Source organism: Chiloscyllium punctatum, chromosome 31, assembly GCF_047496795.1.
Source record: "Chiloscyllium punctatum isolate Juve2018m chromosome 31, sChiPun1.3, whole genome shotgun sequence".
NCBI lineage: Eukaryota > Metazoa > Chordata > Chondrichthyes > Orectolobiformes > Hemiscylliidae > Chiloscyllium > Chiloscyllium punctatum.
In genome coordinates this window covers 14,735,137-14,757,575 of record NC_092769.1, presented here as the reverse complement: position 1 = coordinate 14,757,575, position 22,439 = coordinate 14,735,137, and positions in this window count along the sequence as shown.

Sequence of the window (22,439 nt, the reverse complement as noted above, 5' to 3'; positions counted from 1 at the left end):
GGGAAGGAGATGGTGGAAGGAGATGGGGGATGGAAGGAAGAAGGAGATGTGGGGTAAGGAAGGGGGACGGAGATGGGGGGAAGCAGATGGGGAAAGGAAGGGGGAAGGAGATAGTGAGGGAAGGAGATGGGGGAACGAAGGGGGAAGGAGATGGGGTGAATGAGACGGGGGAAGGAGGGGGGAAGGAGATGGGTGAAGGAAGGGAAAGGAGATCGGGGGAAGGAGACAGGTGGGAAGGAGATACGGGGGAAGAAAGGGGGAAGGAGAGTGGGGGAAGTAGATGGGGGGAAGGATATGGGGGAATGAGACGGGGAAGAAGATAGGGGCAAGGAGATAAGGGGAAGGAGATACGGTGGATGGAAGGGGAAGGAGATACGGGGAAGGAAGGGGGAAGGAGGTAGGTGGGCAGGAGATGTGGGAAGGAAGGGGGAAGGAGATAGCGGAAGGAGATGGGGGAAGGAAGGGGGAAGGAGATAGGGGGAAGGAGATGGGGGAAGAAAGGGGGAATGAAATGTGGGGGGAAGGAATGGGGAAGGAGATTTGGGGAAGGAATGAGGAACGACATGGGGGTAAGGAAGGGGGAAGGAGATGGGGGAAGGAGATAGAGGAGAAAGAGATGGAGAAAGAAATGGGGAAGAAGATGGGGGAAGGAGATGGGGGAAGGAGATGGGGGAAGAGATGGGCGGAAGGAAGGGAGAAGGAGATGGGGGAAGGAGATGGGGAAGGAAGGGGGAAGAAGATGGGGGAGATAGAGGGGAAGGAAATAAGGGTGAAGGACATCGGGGTCGAAGGAGAAGGGGGGAAGGAAGGGGGAAGGAGATGGGGAAGGAGATAGAGGGGAAGGAGATAAGTGTGAAGGAGCTCGGAGTGGAAGGAGAAGGGGGAAGGAAGGGGGAAGGAGATGGGAAAAGGATGGGAGATGGAAGGGGAAGGAGATGGGGGAAGGTAGGGGGAAGGAGATGGGGGGAAGGAAGGGGGAAGGAGATGGGGAAGGATTAGGGGGGAAGGAAGAGGGAAGGAGATAGGAGGAAGGAGATGGCGACCGAAGGGGGAAGGAGATAGGGAGATGGAGATGGAAGAAGGAGATGGGGGAAGGATGGGGGAAGGAGATGGGGGTAAAGAAGGGAGAAGGAGATAGGGGGAAGGAAGGGTGAAGGAGATATTGGGGGAAGGAGATGGGGGAAGGAAGGGGGAAGGAGATAGGGAAAGGATTAGTGGTGAAGGAAGAGGGAAGGAGATGGGGGAAGGAGAAGGGGAAGGAAGGGGGAAGGCGATAGGGGGAAGGAGATGGGAGAAGGGGATGGAGGTGGGAAATGGGGGGAAGGAAGGGGAAGGAGATGGGGGAAGGAAGGGGGAGCAAGATGGGGGTAAGGAACGGGGAAGGAGATGGGGAAGGAGATGGGAGGAAGGAAGGGGAAGGAAGGGGTAGGGACGGGGGAAGGAGATGGGGGAAGAAGGGGGTGTGGAGATAGGGGTGAAGGAGTTGGGGAAGGAAGGGGGAAGGAGATAAGGGGGAAGGAGAGAGGGGGAAGAAGATGATGGGGAAGGAAGGGGGAAGGAGATAAGTTAAGGAGAAGGGGGGAGGAAAAGAGAAGGAGATGGAGGAAGGAGATGGTGTTAGGAGATGGGGGAAGGAAGGTGGAAGGAGATGGGGGAAAGGAAGGGGGAAGGAGATGGGGGAAGGAGATGGGGCAAGGAAGGGCGAAATAGATAGTGGGGGAAGGAGATGGGGGAAGGAAGGGGGAAGGAGATGGGGAAGGATTAGGGGGGAAGGAAGAGGGAAGGAAATGGGGGAAGAGGATGGCGAAGGAAGGGGAAAGGAGATCGGGTGAAGGAGATGGAGGAAGGAGATGAGGGAAGGAGATGGGTGAAGAAAGGGGGAAGGAGATGGGGGGGAAGTAAGGGGGAAGGAGATAGGGGGGAAGTAGATGGGGAAGGAAGGGCGAAGGAGATATTGGGGGAAGGCGATGGGGAAAGGAAGGGGGAAGGAGAAAGGTGTAGGATTAGGGGGAAGGAAGAGGGAAAGAGATGGGGGAAGGCGATGGGGAAGGAAGGGGGAAGGAGATGGGGGAAGGAGATGGGGAAGACGATGGGGGGAATGAAGGGGGAAGGAGATAGGGGGAGGAGATAGGGGGATGGAAAGGGGAAGGAGATGGGAAAGAAAGGGGGAAGGAGATGGGGGAAGGCAGACGGAAGGAGATGTGGGGGAAGGAAGGGGGTGGAGGTTGGGGTGATGGAGATAGGGGAGTAAGGAACGGGGAAGGAGATGGTGGAAGGAAGTTGGAAGGAGATGGGGGAAGGAGATGGGGGAAAGAAGGGGGAAGGAGATAGGGGAAGGAGATGGGGGAGAACGAATGCGGTATGAAATAGGGGAGAAGGAGATTGGGGAAGTGAGGGGGAATGAGACGGGGGAGAAGGTGATAGGGGAAGGAAGAGGGAAGGAGATCGGGAAAAGGAGATAGCGGGGCAGGAATGGGGAAGGAGATAGTGGAGAAGGAGATGGGGGATGGAAGGCGGAAGGAGATGGGGGATGGAAGGGGGAAGGAGATGGGGGAAGGAAGGGGGAGTGAGATAGGGGAAGGAGGCGGGGGGAATTATGGGGAAGGAGATGGGGGAAGGAGATCGGGTAAAGGAAGTGGGAAGGAGATTTGGGGAAGGAAGGGGGAAGGAGATGGGGGAAGGAGATGGGAAGACGATGGGGGGAATGAAGGGGGAAGGAGATGGGGGGAAGTAGATAGGGGAAAGAGATGTGGGAAGGAAGGGGGAAGGAGATGGGGGAAGGAGATTGGGGGCAAGGAAGGGGGAATGAGATAGGGGGAAGGAATGGGGAAGGAGATGGGGAAGGAAGGGGGAACAAGATGGGGGTAAGGAAGGGGGAAGGAGATGGGGGAAGGAAGGGGGAACAAGATGGGGGTAAGGAAGGGGGAAGGAGATAGAGGTGAAAGAGATGGAGGAAGAAATGGGGAAGGAGATGCGGGAAGGAGATGGGGGAAGGAGATACGGGCGGTTGGAAGGGGGAAGGAGATGGGGGAAAGAGATGGGGCGGAAGGAAGGGAGAAGGAGATGGGGGAATGAGATGGGGAAGGAAGGGGGAAGGAGATGGGGGAAGGAGATAGAGAGGAAGGAGATAAGTGTGACGGAGCTCGGGGTGGAAGGAGAAGGGGAAAGGAAGGGGGAAGGAGATGGGGGAAGGATGTGAGATGGAAGGGGGAAGGAGATGAGGAAGGAGATGGGGGGAAGGAAGGGGGAAGGTGATTGTGGGGGAAGGAAGGGGGAAGGAGATAGGGGGAAGGAAGGGGAACAAGATTGGGGATAAGGAAGGGGGAAGGAGATGGGGAAGCAGATAGGGGGAAGGAAGGGGGAAGGAGATGGGGGAAGGAAGGGGAAGGAGATGGGAGGAGGGAAGGGGGCAGGAGATGGGGGAAGGAGTTGGGGTGGGAGATGGGGGAAGGAAGGGGGAAGGAGATGGGGGAAGGAGATGGGGGTAAGTAAGGGGGAATGAAATGTGGGGGAAGGAATGGGGAAAGAGATTGGGGGAAAGGAATGATGAACGAGATGGGGGGTAAGGAAGGGGGAAGGAGATGGAGGAAGCAGATAGGGTGGAAGGAAGGGGTAGGAGATAGGGGGAAGGAGATAGCGGGAAGGAAGGGGGATGGAGATAGTGGGAGAAGGAGATGGGGGGTAGGAAGGGGGAAGGAGATGGGGAGAAAGAAGTGGGAAGGAGATAGGGGAAGGAGATGGGGTGAAGGAATGCGGTATGAAAGAGGGGAGAAGGAGATTGGGGGGAAGGGAGGGGGAAGGAGACGGGGGAGAAGGAGATAGGGGAAGGAAGAGGGAAGGAGATCGGGGAAAAGGAGATAGCGGGGCAGGAATGGGGACGGATATAGTGGAGAAGGAGATGGGTGGTAAGGAAGGGTGAAGGAGATGGGGGATGGAAGGGGGAATGAGATAGGGGAAGGAGGCGGGGGGAAGGAGATGGGGAAGGAGATGGGGTGAAGAAAGTGGGAAGGTGATGGGGGAAGGAACGGGGAAGGAGATGGGGGGAAGGAAGGGGGAAGGAGATGGGGGAGGAGATGGGGGGAAGTAGATAGGGGGAAGGAGATGGGGAAGGAGATTGGGGGCAAGGAAGGCGGGTATGAGATAGGGGGAAGGAGATGGGGAGGGAAATGGGGGGGAAGGAAGTGTGAAGGAGATGGGGGAAGGAAGGGGGAAGGAGATGTGGGGGAAGGAATGGGGAAGGAGATGGGGAAGGAGATGGGGGAAGCAGATGGAGGGAAGGAAGGGGTGAGGAGATAGAGGTGAAAGAGATGGAGGAAGAAATGGGTAAGGAGATGGGGGAAGGAGATGGGGGGAATGAGATAAGGGCGGTTGGAAGGGGGAAGGAGATAGGGGGCTTGGAAGGGGGAAGGAGATGGGGGAACGAGATGGGGAAGGTAGGGGGAAGGAGATGGGTGAAGGAAGGGGGAAGGTGATTGTGTGGGTAGGAAGGGGGAAGGAGATAGGGGGAGGAGGGGGAACAAGATTGGGGGTAAGGAAGGCGAAGGAGATGGGGGAAGCAGATAGGGGGAAGGAAGTGGGAAGGAGATGGGTAAGGAAGGGGAAGGAGATGGGGGAAGGAAGGGGGAAGGAGATAGGGGAAGGATTTGGGGCGGGAGATTGGGGAAGGAAGGGGGAAGGAGATGGGGGAAGGAGATGGGGGGAAGAAAGGGGGAATGAAATGTGGGGGAAGGAATGGGGAAAGAGATTGGGGGAAGGAATGAGGAAAGAGATGGGGGGTAAGGAAGGGGGAAGGAGATGGGGCAAGCAGATAGTGTGGAAGGAAGGGGGAAGGAGATTGGGGGAAGGAGATGGGGAAAGGAAGTGGGAAGGAGATAGCGCGTGAAGGAGATGGGGGAAGGAGATGGGGGGGAAGAAAGGGGAATGAAATGTGGGGGAAGGAATGGGGAAAGAGATTGGGGGGAAGGATTGAGGAAAGAGATGGGGGGTAAGGAAGGGGGAAGGAGATAGGGGGGAAGGAGATAGTGTGGAAGGAAGGGGGAAGGAGATAGGGGGAAGGAGATGGGGGAAGGAAGTGGGAAGGAGATAGCGCGTGAAGGAGATGGGGGAAGGAGAAGGGGGGAAGGAGATGGGGGACGGAGATGGGGAGAAGGAAGTGGGAAGGAGATGGGAGAAGAATTATGGGGGGAAGGAAGGGGGAAGGAGATGGGGAAGGAGATGGGGGAAGGAATGGGGGAAGTAGATGTGGGGGAAGGAAGGTGGAAGGAGATGGGGAGTAAGGAAGGGGGAAGGAGATGGGGGAAGGAAGGGGGAAGGAGATAGGGGAAGAATTACGGGGGGAAGGAAGGGGGAAGGAGATGGGGAGAAGTAAGGGGGAATGAAATGTGGGGGGAAGGAATGGGGAAAGAGATTGGGGGGAATGAATGATGAACGAGATGGGGGGTAAGGAAGGGGGAAGGAGATGGGGGGAAGCAGATAGGGTGGAAGGAAGGGGTAGGAGATAGGGGGGAGGAGATAGCGGGAAGGAAGGGGGATGGAGATAGTGGGGGAAGGAGATGGGGAAGGAAGGGGGAAGGAGGTGGGGAGAAGGAAGTGGGAAGGAGATAGGGGAAGGAGATGGGGGTGAAGGAATGCGGTATGAAATAGGGGAGAAGGAGATTGGGGGAAGGGAGGGGGAAGAAGACGGCGGAGAAGGAGATAGGGGAAGGAGATGGGGGGGAAGAAAGGGGGAATGAAATGTGGGGGAAGGAATGGGGAAAGAGATTGGGGGGAAGGAATGAGGAAAGAGATGGGGGGTAAGGAAGGGGGAAGGAGATGGGGGCAAGCAGATAGTGTGGAAGGAAGGGGGAAGGAGATAGGGGGAAGGAGATGGGGGAAGGAAGTGGGAAGGAGATAGCGCGTGAAGGAGATGGGGGAAGGAGAAGGGGGGAAGGAGATGGGGGAAGGAGATGGGGAGAAGGAAGTGGGAAGGAGATGGGGGAAGAATTATGGGGGGAAGGAAGGGGGAAGGAGATGGGGAAGGAGATGGGGGAAGGAATGGGGGAAGTAGACGTGGGGGAAGGAAGGTGGAAGGAGATGGGGAGTAAGGAAGGGGGAAGGAGATGGGGGAAGGAAGGGGGAAGGAGATAGGGGAAGAATTACGGGGGGAAGGAAGGGGGAAGGAGATGGGGAAGGAGATGGGGAGAAGTAAGGGGGAATGAAATGTGGGGGGAAGGAATGGGGAAAGAGATTGGGGGGAATGAATGATGAACGAGATGGGGGGTAAGGAAGGGGGAAGGAGATGGGGGGAAGCAGATAGGGTGGAAGGAAGGGGTAGGAGATAGGGGGGAGGAGATAGCGGGAAGGAAGGGGGATGGAGATAGTGGGGGAAGGAGATGGGGAAGGAAGGGGGAAGGAGGTGGGGAGAAGGAAGTGGGTAGGAGATAGGGGAAGGAGATGGGGGTGAAGGAATGCGGTATGAAATAGGGGAGAAGGAGATTGGGGGAAGGGAGGGGGAAGGAGACGGGGGAGAAGGAGATAGGGGAAGGAGGAGGGAAGGAGATCGGGGAAAAGGAGATAGCGGGGCAGGAATGGGGACGGAGATAGTGGAGAAGGAGATGGGGGTAAGGAAGGGTGAAGGAGATGGGGGACGGAAGGGGGAAGGATATGGGGGAAGGAAGGGGGAATGAGATAGGGGAAGGAGGCGGGGGGAAGGATGGGGAAGGAGATGGGGGAAAGAGATGGGGCGGAAGGAAGGGAGAAGGAGATGGGGGAATGAGATGTGGAAGGAAGGGGGAAGGAGATGGGGGAAGGAGATAGAGAGGAAGGAGATAAGTGTGAAGGAGCTCGGGGTGGAAGGAGACGGGGATCGGAAGGGCGAAGGAGATGGGGGAAGGATGTGAGATGGAAGGGGGAAGGAGGTGGGGAAGGAGATGGGGGAATGAAGGGGGAAGGTGATTGTGGGGGAAGGAAGGGGGAAGGAGATAGGGGGAAGGAAGGGGGAACAAGATTGGGGATAAGGAAGGGGGAAGGAGATGGGGAAGCAGATAGGGGGAAGGAAGGGGGAAGGAGATGGGGGAAGGAAGGGGAAGGAGATGGGAGGAGGGAAGGGGGAAGGAGGTGGGGGAAGGAATTGGGGTGGGAGATGGGGGAAGGAAGGAGGAAGGAGATGGGGGAAGGAGATGGGGAGAAGTAAGGGGGAATGAAATGTTGGGGGAAGGAATGGGGAAAGAGATTGGGGGGAATGAATGATGAACGAGATGGGGGGTAAGGAAGGGGGAAGGAGATTGGGGGAAGCAGATAGGGTGGAAGGAAGGGGTAGGAGATAGGGGGGAGGAGATAGCGGGAAGGAAGGGGGATGGAGATAGTGGGGGAAGGAGATGGGGAAGGAAGGGGGAAGGAGGTGGGGAGAAGGAAGTGGGAAGGAGATAGGGGAAGGAGATGGGGGTGAAGGAATGCGGTATGAAATAGGGGAGAAGGAGATTGGAGGGAAGGGAGGGGGAAGGAGACGGGGAGAAGGAGATAGGGGAAGGAAGAGGGAAGGAGATCGGGGAAAAGGAGATAGCGGGGCAGGAATGGGGACGGAGATAGTGGAGAAGGAGATGGGGGGTAAGGAAGGGTGAAGGAGATGGGGGATGGAAGGGGGAAGGATATGGGGGAAGGAAGGGGGAATGAGATAGGGGAAGGAGGCGGGGGGAAGGATGGGGAAGGAGATGGGGGAAGGAGATGGGGTGAAGGAAGTGGGAAGGAAATTTGGGGAAGGAAGGGGGAAGGAGATGGGGGAAGTAGATGGGGGAAGGAAGTGGGAAGGAGATGGGGGAAGGAAGGGGAAGGAGATAGGGGGAAGGAGATAGGGGCTAAGGAGTTGGGGTGGGAGATGGGGGAAGGAAGGGGGAAGGAGATGGGGGAAGGAGATGGGGGAAGAAAGGGGGAATGAAATGTGGGGGAAGGAATGGGGAAAGAGATTGGGGGGAAGGAATGAGGAGAGTGATGGGGGTAAGGAAGGGGGAAGGAGATGGGGGGAAGCAGATAGGGTGGAAGGAAGGGGGAAGGAGATAGGGGGAAGGAGATAGGGGGAAGTAAGGGGGAAGGAGATAGCGCGTGAAGGAGATGGGGGAAGGAGATGGGGGGAAGGAGATGGTGAAGAATTATGGGGGGAAGGAAGGGGGAAGGAGATGGGGGAAGGAGATAGGGGAAGGAATGGGGGAAGTAGATGTGGGGGAAGGAAGGTGGCAGGAGATGGGGGAAGAATTATGGGGGATAGGAGGGGGGAAGGAGATGGGGGGAAGAATAATGGGGGGATGGAAGGGGGAAGGAGATGGGGAAGAGGATTGGGGAAGGAATGGGGGAAGTAGATGTGGGGAAGGAAGGTGGAATTGGATGGGGAGTAAGGAAGGGGGAACGAGATGGAGGAAGGAAGGGGGAAGGAGATAAGGGGAAGAATTACGGGGGGAAGGAAGGGGGAAGGAGATGGGGGAAGGAGATGGGCGGAAGTAAGGGAGAAGGAGATGGGGGAAAGGAACGGGGAAGGAGATAGCGGGGGAAGGAGATAGGGGGAAGGAAGGGGGAAGGAGACACGGTGAAGGAGATTGGGGGAGAAGGAAGGGGGAACGAGATGTCGGGAAGGAGATGAGGTGTAAGGAAGGGGGAAGGAGATGGGGAAGGAGATGGGGGGATGGAAGGAAGAAGGAGATGTGGGGGAAGGAAGGGGGAAGTTAATGCGGGGTAAGGAAGGGGGAAGGAGATAGTGAGGGAAGGAGATGGGGGAAAGAAGGGGGAAGGAGATAGGGGGGAATGAGATGGGGAAGGAGATGGGGGATGGAAGGGGAAGTTGATAGGGGGATGGAGATGGGGAAGGAGATAGTGGGGAAGGAAGGGGGAAGGAGATAAGGGAAGGAGATCCGGGGGCAGAAAGGGGGAAGGAGATAGGTGGGAAGGAGATGGGGGAGGAAAGGGGAAGGAAGGGAGAAGGAAGGGGGAAGGAGACGGGGGAAGAAGGGTGGAGGAGATAGGGGATAAGGAGATGATGGAAGGTAGTGGGAAGGAGATAAGGGGGAAGAAGAGAGGGGGCTCAAGATGGTGGGGAAGGAAGGTGGAAGGAGATAAGTTAAGGAGATGGGGGAAGGAAGGGAAAAGAAGATGGGGAAGGAGATGGGGAAAGGAGATGGGGGAAGGAAGGTGGAAGGAGATGGGGGAAGGTGATGGGGGTAGGAAGGGGGAAGGAGATAGGGGGAAGGAGATGGGGGAAGGAAGGGGGAACGAGATGATGGGGAAGGAAGGAGGAAGGAGATGGGGAAGCAGATAGGGGGAAGGAAGGGGGGAGGAGATGGGGGGATGGAAGTGGGAAAGAGATAGGGTGAAGGAGATGGGGGAAGGAATAGCGAAGGAGATAGCGGGGGAAGGAGATGGGGGAAGGAAGGGGGAAGGAGATGGGGGAAGGAAGGGGGAAGGAGATAGGAGAAGGAGATGGGGGGAAGGAAGTGGGAAGGAAGGGGGAAGGAAGGGGGAAGAGGATGGGGAAGAAGGGGGTGAGGATATAGGGGAGAAGGAGTTGGTGGAAGGAAGGGGGAAGGAGATAAGGAGGAAGGAGAGAGGGGGAAGAAGATGGTGGGGAAGGAAGGGGGAAGGAGATAAGTTAAGGAGATAGGGGGAAGGAAAAGAGAAGGAGATGGTGGAAGGAGATGGGGTTAGGAGATGGGGGAAGGAAGGGGGAAGGAGATGGGGGGAGGAGTGGGGGAAGGAAGGGCGAAGGAGATAGTGGGGGGAAGGAGATGGGGGAAGGAAGGGGAAGGAGATAGGGGAAGGATTAGAGGGGAAGGAAGAGGGAAGGTGATGGGGGAAGGAGATGGCGAAGGAAGGGGGAAGGAAGGGGGAAGGAGATGGCGGGAAGGAGATAGGGGGAAGGAAGGGCGAAGGAGATATTGTGGGAAGGAGATGGGGGAATGAAGGGGGAAGGAGATAGGGGAAGGATTACGGGGGAAGGAGATGGGGAAGGAAGGGGGATGGAGATAGGGGGAAGGAGATGGGGGAAGGAGATGGGGGAATGAAGGGGGAAGGCGATGGGGGTGGAGATAGGGGAAGGAAAGGGGAAGGAGATGGGGAATGAAAGGGGGAAGGAGATGGGGGAAGGAAGGGGGGAGGAGATGTGGGGGAAGGAAGGGGGAAGGAGATTGGGGGCAGGAGATAGGGGCGGAAGGAAGGGGTAAGGAGATGGGGGAAGGACGTGCGAAGGAGATGGGCGGGAAGGAGATGGGGAAAGAAGGGGGAAGGAGATAGGGGAAGGATTGGGGGGAAGGAAGAGGGAAGGAGATAGTGGGAAGGAGATGGCGAAGGAAGGGGGAAGGAAGGGGGAAGGAGATAGGGGGGAAGGAGATAGGGGGGAAGGAAGGGCGAAGGAGATATTGGGGGAAGGAGATGGGGAGAAGGAAGGGGGAAGGAGATAGGGGAAGGATTGGGGGGAAGGAAGAGGGAAGGAGATGGGGAAGGAAGGGGGAAGGAGATAGGGGGAAGGAGATGGGGGAAGGAGATCGGGAGAATGAAGGGGGAAGGAGATGGGGGAGGAGATAGGGGGAAGGAAAGGGGAAGGAGATGGGGAAAGAAAGGGGGAAGGAGATGGGGGAAGGAGATTGGGGGAAGGAAGGGGGAAGGAGACGGGGGAGAAGGAGATAGGGGAAGGAAGAGGGAAGGAGATCGGGGAAAAGGAGATAGCGGGGCAGGAATGGTGAAGGAGATAGTGGAGAAGGAGATGGGGGGTTAGGAAGGGTGAAGGAGATGAGGGATGGAAGGGGAAAGGAGATGGGGGAAGGAAGGGGGAAGGAGATGGGGGAAGCAGATAGGGGGGAAGGAAGGGGGAAGGAGATAAGGGAAAGTAAGGGAGAAGGAGATGGTGGAAGGAAGGGGGAAGGAGACAGGGGGAAGGATTGGGGGGAAGGAAGGGGGAAGGAGATGGGGAAGGAGATGGGGGAAGGAGATAGGGGAAGGAAGGGGTAGGAGATAGCGGGGAAGGAGATGGGGGGATGAAAGGTGGAATGAAATGTGGGGTGTAGGAATGGGGAAGGAGATTGGGGGGAAGGAATGAGGAACGAGATGGGGGGTAAGGAAGGGGGAAGGAGATGGGGGGAAGCAGATAGAGTGGAAGGAAGGGGGAAGGAGATGGGGGGATGGAAGGGTGAAGGAAATAGCGGTGGAAAGAGATGGGGGAAGGAAGGGGGAAGGAGATGGGGAAGGAAGGGGGAAGGAATAGGGGAAGAATTACGGGGAGAAGGAAGGGGGCAGGAGATGGGGAAGGAGATGGGGGAAGGAATGGGGGAAGGAGATGTGGGGGAAGGAAGGTGGAAGGAGATAGAGCGGGAAGGGGATGGGGGAAGGAAGAGGGAAGGAGACAGGGTGAAGGAGGTTGGGTGGGAAGGAAGGGGGAAGGACATGTGGGGGAAGGTGATGAGGTGTAAGGAAGGGGCTAGGAGATGGGGGAAGCAGTTGGGGGAAGGAAGGGGGAAGGAGATAGCGGAGGATGGAGATGGGGGGAAGGAAGGGGAAGGAGATGGGAGGAGGGAAGGGGGCAGGAGATGGGGGAAGGAGTTGGGGTGGGAGATGGGGGAAGGAAGGGGGAAGGAGATGGGGGAAGGAGATGGGGGTAAGTAAGGGGGAATGAAATGTGGGGGAAGGAATGGGGAAAGAGATTGGGGGAAAGGAATGATGAACGAGATGGGGGGTAAGGAAGGGGGAAGGAGATGGAGGAAGCAGATAGGGTGGAAGGAAGGGGTAGGAGATAGGGGGAAGGAGATAGCGGGAAGGAAGGGGGATGGAGATAGTGGGAGAAGGAGATGGGCGGTAGGAAGAGGGAAGGAGATGGGGAGAAACAAGTGGGAAGGAGATAGGGGAAGGAGATGGGGTGAAGGAATGCGGTATGAAAGAGGGGAGAAGGAGATTGGGGGGAAGGGAGGGGGAAGGAGACGGGGGAGAAGGAGATAGGGGAAGGAAGAGGGAAGGGGATCGGGGAAAAGGAGATAGCGGGGCAGGAATGGGGACGGAGATAGTGGAGAAGGAGATGGGTGGTAAGGAAGGGTGAAGGAGATGGGGGATGGAAGGGGGAATGAGATAGGCGAAGGAGGCGGGGGGAAGGATGGGGAAGGAGATGGGGAAGGAGATGGGGTGAAGGAAGTGGGAAGGAGATTTGGGGAAGGAACGGGGAAGGAGATGGGGGGAAGGAAGGGGGAAGGAGATGGGGGAGGAGATGGGGGGAAGTAGATAGGGGGAAGGAGATGGGGGAAGGAGATTGGGGGCAAGGAAGGCGGGAATGAGATAGGGGGAAGGAGATGGGGAGGGAAATGGGGGGGGGGAAGGAAGTGTGAAGGAGATGGGGGAAGGAAGGGGTAAGGAGATGTGGGGGAAGGAATGGGGAAGGAGATGGGGAAGGAAGGGGGAACAAGATGGCGGTTAGGAAGGGGGAAGGAGATGGGGGAAGCAGATAGGGGGGAAGGAAGGGGGAAGGAGATAGGGGGAAGGAGATGGGGAAGCAGATGGGGGGAAGGAAGGGGGATGGAGATAGAGGTGAAAGAGATGGAGGAAGAAATGGGGAAGGAGATGGGGGAAGGAGATGGGGGGAAGGAGATAGGGGCGGTTGGAAGGGGGAAGGAGATAGGGGGCATGGAAGGGGGAAGGAGATGGGGGAACGAGATGGGGGAAGGTAGGGGGAAGGAGATGGGGGAAGGAAGGGGGAAGGTGATTGTGGGGGAAGGAAGGGGGAAGGAGATAGGGGGAGGAAGGGGGAACAAGATTGGGGGTAAGGAAGGCGAAGGAGATGGGGGAAGCAGATAGGGGGAAGGAAGTGGGAAGGAGATTGGTAAGGAAGGGAAGGAGATAGGGGGAAGGAAGGGGGAAGGAGATAGGGGGAAGGATTTGGGGTGGGAGATTGGGGAAGGAAGGGGGAAGGAGATGGGGGAAGGAGATGGGGGAAGAAAGGGGAAATGAAATGTGGGGGAAGGAATGGGGAAAGAGACTGGGGGGAAGGAATGAGGAAAGAGATGGGGGGTAAGGAAGGGGGAACGAGATGGGGCAAGCAGATAGTGTGGAAGGAAGGGGGAAGGAGATAGGGGGAAGGAGATGGGGGAAGGAAGTGGGAAGGAGATAGCGCGTGAAGGAGATGGGGGAAGGAGATGGGGGGGAAGAAAGGGGGAATGAAATGTGGGGGAATGAATGGGGAAAGAGATTGGGGGGAAGGATTGAGGAAAGAGATGGGGGGTAAGGAAGGGGGAAGGAGATGGGGGCAAGCAGATAGTGTGGAAGGAAGGGGGAAGGAGATAGGGGGAAGGAGATGGGGGAAGGAAGTGGGAAGGAGATAGCGCGTGAAGGAGATGGGGGAAGGAGAAGGGGGGAAGGAGATGGGGGAAGGAGATGGGGAGAAGGAAGTGGGAAGGAGATGGGGGAAAATTATGGGTGGAAGGAAGGGGGAAGGAGATGGGGAAGGAGATGGGGGAAGGAATGGGGGAAGTAGATGTGGGGGAAGGAAGGTGGAAGGAGATGGGGAGTAAGGAAGGGGGAAGGAGATGGGGGAAGGAAGGGGGAAGGAGATAGGGGAAGAATTACGGGGGGAAGGAAGGGGGAAGGAGATGGGGAGAAGTAAGGGGGAATGAAATGTGGGGGGAAGGAATGGGGAAAGAGATTGGGGGGAATGAATGATGAACGAGATGGGGGGTAAGGAAGGGGGAAGGAGATGGGGGGAAGCAGATAGGGTGGAAGGAAGGGGTAGGAGATAGGGGGGAGGAGATAGCGGGAAGGAAGGGGGATGGAGATAGTGGGGAAAGGAGATGGGGGAAGGAAGGGGGAAGGAGGTGGGGAGAAGGAAGTGGGAAGGAGATAGGGGAAGGAGATGGGGGTGAAGGAATGCGGTATGAAATAGGGGAGAAGGAGATTGGGGGAAGGGAGGGGGAAGGAGACGGGGGAGAAGGAGATAGGGGAAGGAGATGGGGGGGAAGAAAGGGGGAATGAAATGTGGGGGAAGGAATGGGGAAAGAGATTGGGGGGAAGGAATGAGGAACGAGATGGGGGGTAAGGAAGGGGGAAGGAGATGGGGGCAAGCAGATAGTGTGGAAGGAAGGGGGAAGGAGATAGGGGGAAGGAGATGGGGGAAGGAAGTGGGAAGGAGATAGCGCGTGAAGGAGATGGGGAAGGAGATGGGGGGAAGAAAGGGGGAATGAAATGTGGGGGAAGGAATGGGGAAAGAGATTGGGGGGAAGGAATGAGGAAAGAGATGGGGGGTAAGGAAGGGGGAAGGAGATGGGGGCAAGCAGATAGTGTGGAAGGAAGGGGGAAGGAGATAGGGGGAAGGAGATGGGGGAAGGAAGTGGGAAGGAGATGGGGGAAGAATTATGGGGGGAAGGAAGGGGGAAGGAGATGGGGAAGGAGATGGGGGAAGGAATGGGGGAAGTAGACGTGGGGGAAGGAAGGTGGAAGGAGATGGGGAGTAAGGAAGGGGGAAGGAGATGGGAGAAGGAAGGGGGAAGGAGATAGGGGAAGAATTACGGGGGGAAGGAAGGGGGAAGGAGATGGGGGAAGGAGATGGGGAGAAGTAAGGGGGAATGAAATGTGGGGGGAAGGAATGGGGAAAGAGATTGGGGGGAATGAATGATGAACGAGATGGGGGGTAAGGAAGGGGGAAGGAGATGGGGGGAAGCAGATAGGGTGGAAGGAAGGGGTAGGAGATAGGGGGGAGGAGATAGCGGGAAGGAAGGGGGATGGAGATAGTGGGGGAAGGAGATGGGGGAAGGAAGGGGGAAAGAGGTAGGGAGAAGGAAGTGGGAAGGAGATAGGGGAAGGAGATGGGGGTGAAGGAATGCGGTATGAAATAGGGGAGAAGGAGATTGGGGGAAGGGAGGGGGAAGGAGACGGGGGAGAAGGAGATAGGGGAAGGAGGAGGGAAGGAGATCGGGGAAAAGGAGATAGCGGGGCAGGAATGGGGACGGAGATAGTGGAGAAGGAGATGGGGGTAAGGAAGGGTGAAGGAGATGGGGGACGGAAGGGGGAAGGATATGGGGGAAGGAAGCGGGAATGAGATAGGGGAAGGAGGCGGGGGGAAGGATGGGGAAGGAGATGGGGGAAAGAGATGGGGCGGAAGGAAGGGAGAAGGAGATGGGGGAATGAGATGTGGAAGGAAGGGGGAAGGAGATGGGGGAAGGAGATAGAGAGGAAGGAGATAAGTGTGAAGGAGCTCGGGGTGGAAGGAGACGGGGATCGGAAGGGGGAAGGAGATGGGGGAAGGATGTGAGATGGAAGGGGGAAGGAGATGGGGAAGGAGATGGGGGAAGGAATAGCGAAGGAGATAGCGGGGGAAGGAGATGGGGGAAGGAAGGGGGAAGGAGATGGGGGAAGGAAGGGGGAAGGAGATAGGAGAAGGAGATGGGGGGAAGGAAGTGGGAAGGAAGGGGGAAGGAAGGGGGAAGAGGATGGGGAAGAAGGGGGTGAGGATATAGGGGAGAAGGAGTTGGTGGAAGGAAGGGGGAAGGAGATAAGGAGGAAGGAGAGAGGGGGAAGAAGATGGTGGGGAAGGAAGGGGGAAGGAGATAAGTTAAGGAGATAGGGGGAAGGAAAAGAGAAGGAGATGGTGGAAGGAGATGGGGTTAGGAGATGGGGGAAGGAAGGGGGAAGGAGATGGGGGGAGGAGTGGGGGAAGGAAGGGCGAAGGAGATAGTGGGGGGAAGGAGATGGGGGAAGGAAGGGGAAGGAGATAGGGGAAGGATTAGAGGGGAAGGAAGAGGGAAGGTGATGGGGGAAGGAGATGGCGAAGGAAGGGGGAAGGAAGGGGGAAGGAGATGGCGGGAAGGAGATAGGGGGAAGGAAGGGCGAAGGAGATATTGTGGGAAGGAGATGGGGGAAGGAAGGGGGAAGGAGATAGGGGAAGGATTACGGGGGAAGGAGATGGGGAAGGAAGGGGGATGGAGATAGGGGGAAGGAGATGGGGGAAGGAGATGGGGGAATGAAGGGGGAAGGCGATGGGGGTGGAGATAGGGGAAGGAAAGGGGAAGGAGATGGGGAATGAAAGGGGGAAGGAGATGGGGGAAGGAAGGGGGGAGGAGATGTGGGGGAAGGAAGGGGGAAGGAGATTGGGGGCAGGAGATAGGGGCGGAAGGAAGGGGTAAGGAGATGGGGGAAGGACGTGCGAAGGAGATGGGCGGGAAGGAGATGGGGAAAGAAGGGGGAAGGAGATAGGGGAAGGATTGGGGGGAAGGAAGAGGGAAGGAGATAGTGGGAAGGAGATGGCGAAGGAAGGGGGAAGGAAGGGGGAAGGAGATAGGGGGGAAGGAGATAGGGGGGAAGGAAGGGCGAAGGAGATATTGGGGGAAGGAGATGGGGAGAAGGAAGGGGGAAGGAGATAGGGGAAGGATTGGGGGGAAGGAAGAGGGAAGGAGATGGGGAAGGAAGGGGGAAGGAGATAGGGGGAAGGAGATGGGGGAAGGAGATCGGGAGAATGAAGGGGGAAGGAGATGGGGGAGGAGATAGGGGGAAGGAAAGGGGAAGGAGATGGGGAAAGAAAGGGGGAAGGAGATGGGGGAAGGAGATTGGGGGAAGGAAGGGGGAAGGAGACGGGGGAGAAGGAGATAGGGGAAGGAAGAGGGAAGGAGATCGGGGAAAAGGAGATAGCGGGGCAGGAATGGTGAAGGAGATAGTGGAGAAGGAGATGGGGGGTTAGGAAGGGTGAAGGAGATGAGGGATGGAAGGGGAAAGGAGATGGGGGAAGGAAGGGGGAAGGAGATGGGGGAAGCAGATAGGGGGGAAGGAAGGGGGAAGGAGATAAGGGAAAGTAAGGGAGAAGGAGATGGTGGAAGGAAGGGGGAAGGAGACAGGGGGAAGGATTGGGGGGAAGGAAGGGGGAAGGAGATGGGGAAGGAGATGGGGGAAGGAGATAGGGGAAGGAAGGGGTAGGAGATAGCGGGGAAGGAGATGGGGGGATGAAAGGTGGAATGAAATGTGGGGTGTAGGAATGGGGAAGGAGATTGGGGGGAAGGAATGAGGAACGAGATGGGGGGTAAGGAAGGGGGAAGGAGATGGGGGGAAGCAGATAGAGTGGAAGGAAGGGGGAAGGAGATGGGGGGATGGAAGGGTGAAGGAAATAGCGGTGGAAAGAGATGGGGGAAGGAAGGGGGAAGGAGATGGGGAAGGAAGGGGGAAGGAATAGGGGAAGAATTACGGGGAGAAGGAAGGGGGCAGGAGATGGGGAAGGAGATGGGGGAAGGAATGGGGGAAGGAGATGTGGGGGAAGGAAGGTGGAAGGAGATAGAGCGGGAAGGGGATGGGGGAAGGAAGAGGGAAGGAGACAGGGTGAAGGAGGTTGGGTGGGAAGGAAGGGGGAAGGACATGTGGGGGAAGGTGATGAGGTGTAAGGAAGGGGCTAGGAGATGGGGGAAGCAGTTGGGGGAAGGAAGGGGGAAGGAGATAGCGGAGGATGGAGATGGGGGGAAGGAAGGGGAAGGAGATGGGAGGAGGGAAGGGGGCAGGAGATGGGGGAAGGAGTTGGGGTGGGAGATGGGGGAAGGAAGGGGGAAGGAGATGGGGGAAGGAGATGGGGGTAAGTAAGGGGGAATGAAATGTGGGGGAAGGAATGGGGAAAGAGATTGGGGGAAAGGAATGATGAACGAGATGGGGGGTAAGGAAGGGGGAAGGAGATGGAGGAAGCAGATAGGGTGGAAGGAAGGGGTAGGAGATAGGGGGAAGGAGATAGCGGGAAGGAAGGGGGATGGAGATAGTGGGAGAAGGAGATGGGCGGTAGGAAGAGGGAAGGAGATGGGGAGAAACAAGTGGGAAGGAGATAGGGGAAGGAGATGGGGTGAAGGAATGCGGTATGAAAGAGGGGAGAAGGAGATTGGGGGGAAGGGAGGGGGAAGGAGACGGGGGAGAAGGAGATAGGGGAAGGAAGAGGGAAGGGGATCGGGGAAAAGGAGATAGCGGGGCAGGAATGGGGACGGAGATAGTGGAGAAGGAGATGGGTGGTAAGGAAGGGTGAAGGAGATGGGGGATGGAAGGGGGAATGAGATAGGCGAAGGAGGCGGGGGGAAGGATGGGGAAGGAGATGGGGAAGGAGATGGGGTGAAGGAAGTGGGAAGGAGATTTGGGGAAGGAACGGGGAAGGAGATGGGGGGAAGGAAGGGGGAAGGAGATGGGGGAGGAGATGGGGGGAAGTAGATGGGGGAAGGAGATGGGGGAAGGAGATTGGGGGCAAGGAAGGCGGGAATGAGATAGGGGGAAGGAGATGGGGAGGGAAATGGGGGGGGGGAAGGAAGTGTGAAGGAGATGGGGGAAGGAAGGGGTAAGGAGATGTGGGGGAAGGAATGGGGAAGGAGATGGGGAAGGAAGGGGGAACAAGATGGCGGTTAGGAAGGGGGAAGGAGATGGGGGAAGCAGATAGGGGGGAAGGAAGGGGGAAGGAGATAGGGGGAAGGAGATGGGGAAGCAGATGGGGGGAAGGAAGGGGGATGGAGATAGAGGTGAAAGAGATGGAGGAAGAAATGGGGAAGGAGATGGGGGAAGGAGATGGGGGGAAGGAGATAGGGGCGGTTGGAAGGGGGAAGGAGATAGGGGGCATGGAAGGGGGAAGGAGATGGGGGAACGAGATGGGGGAAGGTAGGGGGAAGGAGATGGGGGAAGGAAGGGGGAAGGTGATTGTGGGGGAAGGAAGGGGGAAGGAGATAGGGGGAGGAAGGGGGAACAAGATTGGGGGTAAGGAAGGCGAAGGAGATGGGGGAAGCAGATAGGGGGAAGGAAGTGGGAAGGAGATTGGTAAGGAAGGGAAGGAGATAGGGGGAAGGAAGGGGGAAGGAGATAGGGGGAAGGATTTGGGGTGGGAGATTGGGGAAGGAAGGGGGAAGGAGATGGGGGAAGGAGATGGGGGAAGAAAGGGGAAATGAAATGTGGGGGAAGGAATGGGGAAAGAGACTGGGGGGAAGGAATGAGGAAAGAGATGGGGGGTAAGGAAGGGGGAACGAGATGGGGCAAGCAGATAGTGTGGAAGGAAGGGGGAAGGAGATAGGGGGAAGGAGATGGGGGAAGGAAGTGGGAAGGAGATAGCGCGTGAAGGAGATGGGGGAAGGAGATGGGGGGGAAGAAAGGGGGAATGAAATGTGGGGGAATGAATGGGGAAAGAGATTGGGGGGAAGGATTGAGGAAAGAGATGGGGGGTAAGGAAGGGGGAAGGAGATGGGGGCAAGCAGATAGTGTGGAAGGAAGGGGGAAGGAGATAGGGGGAAGGAGATGGGGGAAGGAAGTGGGAAGGAGATAGCGCGTGAAGGAGATGGGGGAAGGAGAAGGGGGGAAGGAGATGGGGGAAGGAGATGGGGAGAAGGAAGTGGGAAGGAGATGGGGGAAAATTATGGGTGGAAGGAAGGGGGAAGGAGATGGGGAAGGAGATGGGGGAAGGAATGGGGGAAGTAGATGTGGGGGAAGGAAGGTGGAAGGAGATGGGGAGTAAGGAAGGGGGAAGGAGATGGGGGAAGGAAGGGGGAAGGAGATAGGGGAAGAATTACGGGGGGAAGGAAGGGGGAAGGAGATGGGGAGAAGTAAGGGGGAATGAAATGTGGGGGGAAGGAATGGGGAAAGAGATTGGGGGGAATGAATGATGAACGAGATGGGGGGTAAGGAAGGGGGAAGGAGATGGGGGGAAGCAGATAGGGTGGAAGGAAGGGGTAGGAGATAGGGGGGAGGAGATAGCGGGAAGGAAGGGGGATGGAGATAGTGGGGAAAGGAGATGGGGGAAGGAAGGGGGAAGGAGGTGGGGAGAAGGAAGTGGGAAGGAGATAGGGGAAGGAGATGGGGGTGAAGGAATGCGGTATGAAATAGGGGAGAAGGAGATTGGGGGAAGGGAGGGGGAAGGAGACGGGGGAGAAGGAGATAGGGGAAGGAGATGGGGGGGAAGAAAGGGGGAATGAAATGTGGGGGAAGGAATGGGGAAAGAGATTGGGGGGAAGGAATGAGGAACGAGATGGGGGGTAAGGAAGGGGGAAGGAGATGGGGGCAAGCAGATAGTGTGGAAGGAAGGGGGAAGGAGATAGGGGGAAGGAGATGGGGGAAGGAAGTGGGAAGGAGATAGCGCGTGAAGGAGATGGGGAAGGAGATGGGGGGAAGAAAGGGGGAATGAAATGTGGGGGAAGGAATGGGGAAAGAGATTGGGGGGAAGGAATGAGGAAAGAGATGGGGGGTAAGGAAGGGGGAAGGAGATGGGGGCAAGCAGATAGTGTGGAAGGAAGGGGGAAGGAGATAGGGGGAAGGAGATGGGGGAAGGAAGTGGGAAGGAGATGGGGGAAGAATTATGGGGGGAAGGAAGGGGGAAGGAGATGGGGAAGGAGATGGGGGAAGGAATGGGGGAAGTAGACGTGGGGGAAGGAAGGTGGAAGGAGATGGGGAGTAAGGAAGGGGGAAGGAGATGGGAGAAGGAAGGGGGAAGGAGATAGGGGAAGAATTACGGGGGGAAGGAAGGGGGAAGGAGATGGGGGAAGGAGATGGGGAGAAGTAAGGGGGAATGAAATGTGGGGGGAAGGAATGGGGAAAGAGATTGGGGGGAATGAATGATGAACGAGATGGGGGGTAAGGAAGGGGGAAGGAGATGGGGGGAAGCAGATAGGGTGGAAGGAAGGGGTAGGAGATAGGGGGGAGGAGATAGCGGGAAGGAAGGGGGATGGAGATAGTGGGGGAAGGAGATGGGGGAAGGAAGGGGGAAAGAGGTAGGGAGAAGGAAGTGGGAAGGAGATAGGGGAAGGAGATGGGGGTGAAGGAATGCGGTATGAAATAGGGGAGAAGGAGATTGGGGGAAGGGAGGGGGAAGGAGACGGGGGAGAAGGAGATAGGGGAAGGAGGAGGGAAGGAGATCGGGGAAAAGGAGATAGCGGGGCAGGAATGGGGACGGAGATAGTGGAGAAGGAGATGGGGGTAAGGAAGGGTGAAGGAGATGGGGGACGGAAGGGGGAAGGATATGGGGGAAGGAAGCGGGAATGAGATAGGGGAAGGAGGCGGGGGGAAGGATGGGGAAGGAGATGGGGGAAAGAGATGGGGCGGAAGGAAGGGAGAAGGAGATGGGGGAATGAGATGTGGAAGGAAGGGGGAAGGAGATGGGGGAAGGAGATAGAGAGGAAGGAGATAAGTGTGAAGGAGCTCGGGGTGGAAGGAGACGGGGATCGGAAGGGGGAAGGAGATGGGGGAAGGATGTGAGATGGAAGGGGGAAGGAGATGGGGAAGGAGATGGGGGAATGAAGGGGGAAGGTGATTGTGGGGGAAGGAAGGGGGAAGGAGATAGGGGGAAGGAAGGGGGAACAAGATTGGGGATAAGGAAGGGGGAAGGAGATGGGGAAGCAGATAGGGGGAAGGAAGGGGGAAGGAGATGGGGGAAGGAAGGGGAAGGAGATGGGGAGAAGTAAGGGGGAATGAAATGTGGGGGGAAGGAATGGGGAAGGAGATTGGGGGGAATGAATGATGAACGAGATGGGGGTAAGGAAGGGGGAAGGAGATGGGGGGAAGCAGATAGGGTGGAAGGAAGGGGTAGGAGATAGGGGGGGGGAGATAGCGGGAAGGAAGGGGGATGGAGATAGTGGGGGAAGGAGATGGGGGAAGGAAGGGGGAAGGAGGTGGGGAGAAGGAAGTGGGAAGGAGATAGGGGAAGGAGATGGGGGTGAAGGAATGCGGTATGAAATAGGGGAGAAGGAGATTGGGGGAAGGGAGGGGGAAGAAGACGGGGGAGAAGGAGATAGGGGAAGGAGATGGGGGGGAAGAAAGGGGGAATGAAATGTGGGGGAAGGAATGGGGAAAGAGATTGGGGGGAAGGAATGAGGAAAGAGATGGGGGGTAAGGAAGGGGGAAGGAGATGGGGGCAAGCAGATAGTGTGGAAGGAAGGGGGAAGGAGATAGGGGGAAGGAGATGGGGGAAGGAAGTGGGAAGGAGATAGCGCGTGAAGGAGATGGGGGAAGGAGAAGGGGGGAAGGAGATGGGGGAAGGAGATGGGGAGAAGGAAGTGGGAAGGAGATGGGGGAAGAATTATGGGGGGAAGGAAGGTGGAAGGAGATGGGGAAGGAGATGGGGGAAGGAATGGGGGAAGTAGACGTGGGGGAAGGAAGGGGGAAGGAGATGGGGGAAGGAAGGGGAAGGAGATGGGAGGAGGGAAGGGGGAAGGAGGTGGGGGAAGGAATTGGGGTGGGAGATGGGGGAAGGAAGGGGGAAGGAGATGGGGGAAGGAGATGGGGAGAAGTAAGGGGGAATGAAATGTGGGGGGAAGGAATGGGGAAAGAGATTGGGGGGAATGAATGATGAACGAGATGGGGGGTAAGGAAGGGGGAAGGAGATTGGGGGAAGCAGATAGGGTGGAAGGAAGGGGTAGGAGATAGGGGGGAGGAGATAGCGGGAAGGAAGGGGGATGGAGATAGTGGGGGAAGGAGATGGGGAAGGAAGGGGGAAGGAGGTGGGGAGAAGGAAGTGGGAAGGAGATAGGGGA